This window comes from Ctenopharyngodon idella, chromosome 10 (genome assembly GCF_019924925.1).
Source record: "Ctenopharyngodon idella isolate HZGC_01 chromosome 10, HZGC01, whole genome shotgun sequence".
Classification (NCBI taxonomy): Eukaryota; Metazoa; Chordata; class Actinopteri; order Cypriniformes; family Xenocyprididae; genus Ctenopharyngodon; species Ctenopharyngodon idella.
In genome coordinates, this window is record NC_067229.1 from 21,514,125 (window position 1) to 21,518,556 (window position 4,432).

Consider the following 4,432-nt stretch of genomic DNA (forward strand, 5'->3'; position numbering starts at 1 on the left):
GTTATTACAAATATATTTAAACACATGACAGTTTAAATACATGAAGTTTCAATAGAAATGACCCTGAAGTATATATTTTAGTTTACCATAAATAATCGTCAGTACATTTAAAAGTAACTTATACATATTTAAAAAAAAAACAATAGGAATACTCAAAGAAGTAAGCTTTTTTTTTTTTTTTAGATTTATGAATTTCAATTTTATAGTAAAATAGTAAAATACCATCAAATTGAATTGAATAATCCTTTAAAAAACAACAACAACAACAACAACAACAAAAAAACAAACAGAGTTTAATAAAACATTTTGTATAAATCTTAATGGAACAAGGGAATAGACAATTTCAGTTTATGTGATTCGTATTCATAAATTAAAAAAAAAAAAAAAAAAAAAATGTTTAAATTTATAAATATGAATCACATAAACTAAATGGTCCATTCTCTTGTTCCATTAAGATTTATACAAAATATTTAAAAATAAGGCTTTTTTTTTTTTTTTTTTGAGTGAGTAATTATGAAATGACAAAAGACGTATTTAAGTCCTACTTAAGTTTGGCCAAAAACATTATAAATCTCAGATAAATGCTTTTAATCAAAGTTGAAATTATAAATTAAACATTTTCATTTAATTGCAATTGCTGTGCAATTAAGTGTCCAAAGACATTAAGTTCGCACTTAAGTATATTTTTAAGTTTGTTATATCCATAATAAGTACTCTTTTTAAAAGTATGCTAAAGTGTACTTCTTTTTCACAGGGTGAACTATATATTTAACAATTTAGGCTGATGTACTTGCGTTGTAGACAGCTCTTTTTTTTTTTCTATTAGTGTTCTAACTTTGACACATAATGTCACTTATGGTGTAACACATCCGCTTTGTCTGCTCCATGTTGTATTGGACATTAAAGGACGAGTGTAAGTGTGTTTTGACCCGTTTTCAGTTACAGACGTCAGCGGAACAACTGTGTTGATAGTTTGATAATAATGAGAACTGAACCATAACATGTAAACACATTGATTCATACACATAAGAACACACTTCCATGTGAGGAACTGTGAAACGAAGATGTCTTTGGAAAAAAAATTGAAAAAGAACAAAAATGTAATTTATGAAATACATTTTAATTGCTTAATTAACTTTTTAAAAATAATAATTTTATGTAAACCTATACATATATTTTAGTAACACTTTACAATAAGGTCTCATTGGTTAACTTTAGTTCATGCTTTAATTAACATTAACTAACAATGAGCAAATACATTTGTTACAGCATTTATTAACATTAGTTAATAAAAACAAATGTTCATTGGTAGTTCATGCTAGCTCAGGTTCATAAAATAATGTTAACAGATACAATAATATTAACAGATATAACTTGATTTTAATAGTGTATTAGTACATGTTGAAATTAAAATGAACTAAGATTAATGAATGCTTTAGAAGTATTTTTGGTCACACTTTATATTAGGTGTCTTTAACTACTATGTACTTACGTCAATGATGATAATAATAATAATTGTACAATGTACTCACATGTGTTGATGTTGTGTTGGGTAAGTTACGTTAAAAAAACGTAATTATATATTAGATAATATATAATTATATATATCTTCAAGAGTGTAATTAGATTAATTACGCTCTAAAAAATATTGGATTACTTATTACTACTTACTATCTAAATCCCACCAAATCAGTCTTAACCAGTTGAACAATACAAGGATAGACATGAAACTCTTTTAATTTTTTTCATTCATAAATAATATAAAATTGCATAAAACATTCTTGATCTGACCAAAATATTTAAAGCGAGACATTAAAAACATACATTACATTTTGATATTAAATCCACTATTGTTATATATAGAATTGTTCTATAGTCTATATAGTATTTAATGCAATTACATCAGAAATAACTGTAATTATATTACTGAAAAATTAAGAGTAATCCCTTACTTTACTTTTTCAAGCGAAAGTAATTAAGTAGTAATTAATTACCTAGTAATGCATTACATCCGACACTGAATATATATACAATTTAAAAACATGTACACAATAAGTGCATTGTATCAAATGATTCATTTAGCCTAAATGTTAATAGGCTACATATTAGTTAAATACACTTAATATTAAGTGGGACAGTATGTTTAATTAACAATGTACTTAACTAATGTTAAAACATGGAATTTTATTGTAAAATATTACTGATATTTCTTTGTTTTCTATTTTGGTTCTCATTTAAATTTGCATGTTACCTAAAAAAAAAGAAGATATTTATAGAAGATTGAAATATCACCATTTACTGTAATTTGTTAATTTTTGAGTTGACAAAAACAGTATGAAAGCAAAAAAACAAAACAAAACAAAAAAAAACTCAAACTCACCACAATCCCCAACCAGCCCGCCAGTGTTTTCCCATAATGCAACATTCTTGCATTGTCCTTTCTATGATCCCGCTTGCAATTATGTCACAGCCTAGCCGCGGGCGGATTCACATTTCAGCCACCTTGAACCAATCGTATGTGCTCAGACAGACTCCGCCCCCACATCACGTAACCAAAACGCAGCTGTGGTTGACCTATCATTAAATGTTATCGTCATTCGCACGATCCACTTGGTACATTCACCCGCATTCAGAGTGCCATCGTTAGCAGCGAACGTGTCGATTTCCGGCAAAGGTCGAGTCATTTTCAGTGTCTTTGTCCTGTCCCGCACTTGCTTTCCTGACAGCTCCTGGTGTTTACAGGTCAGCGACAGTAGAACAAGATAAAGTGTGAAGTGTAATGAGGTGACACTTTGTTGAACATAAAAACACCTCCCACTCTAATTCACACAGCTGCAGAAATGTTAACACACAACCCCAAACACCCCCACTGTTATCGCCTTTGTCTGGCTGTCAACTAGCATTAGAAAAACAAAAATCACTTGTTTTCATGCAGATGGAAGGCTAGGGTTGTGGTAGTTGGACCACCTGGTCACAGCAGGTCTATTTTGCACTTATTAGGAATTAAACTTAGTACATATTACAAAAATGGTTATAAAATATTACATCTTTCTAATTACTTTGTAGCTAATAATAGTTTTAGCTAATAGAGAGTGAATTCCATTGCTTTATCATGAATAAAACACAGCATATAATGCTATCGACCAGTCAGAATCAAGGACTGGAACTTTTTTTCTTTTTTTTTTTAAATGGTGATTTATTTGTACAATATTGATAAAATATATTGAAAGACCCAGCACTGTGGATATTACAGCACAAGCAAAGAGATTTGCTTTATTGCAGGTGTGGTTTTACATTCTAAATAAAAAGGAAATTTGCCTACATCTACAGTACAGGGTTTAAATAACTGGTTCTGTTTATAAATAACAGCAGATTAAGCTCTGAGCAAATGCTATTAATATTATTTACATCACTTAGCTACTTCAGCACATTTCCATTTAATGCTTTAATATTCTTCTATGCTGTACTGAATGAAAGCATTTGAAATTCAACAAGGTCATAAAAGCTTACATGTTGAATAAGTAAATAAATAAATAATGAATCCAAGATAAGGAAAAATACAGGTGTCCTTAACAAAATTATCATACTAATGTTAATATTTATGTTAATTTGTAAGTTATGTAAAATTATATTGTCACGGTTTGTGTGGTAACAACAAACACACAAAGAAGAAGATGAAAAGTAACAGTCTTTTAATAATCCACTAGGTAAATTCCAACAGAGGTAGCAATCCAACACAATGCAAACACTGACGAGACCTGACAATGAAACACAAAGAGAACTGAACTTAATGACACACACCAGAACATAATGAAGAAATCCAAGACAACAAATTAACTAAGGCAGGAACAGTGAAAACACAAGTCCATATGGTTAGACATAATGCCCCCTGCCGGAAGGCGCTTCCTCGCGCTGTAAAGAGAAGGCTGGTATGGAGATGGGTTTGTTGAGGATCTGTGCCACTGGCTGTAGTGTCAAGGCCTTCACTGGGGATAGTTGATACAATCTCTGCTGACACTTCAGGCATGTGTAGTGCTCATGTTTAGGCGCAGGTCCTTTATCTGATCCGGATACGGCCCGGATCCGGCTGACTACGGTAAACCTTGGGATAAACAGAGACACTAATATTAGCATAGATACCATTCTTTTTATGATGTAACAAGTACATCTGGTGTTATAGGAAGTGTTTCCAGTTCCGGCTGAACTAATTTATGCAGCCTAACAATCATTTAACTGGTTTGAATATATAAATTGATAATGTGTTATGTGTATGCCAGGTTAAAGAGATGTGCTTTTAGTTTATATTTAAACTGACAGAGTGTGTCTGCTTCCTGAACAATGCTGGGGAGACTGTTCCAAAGTTTAGGTGTCAAATAGGAAAAGGATCTACTGCCTGCGGTTGATTTTGATATTCTGTGTATTATCAACTGGC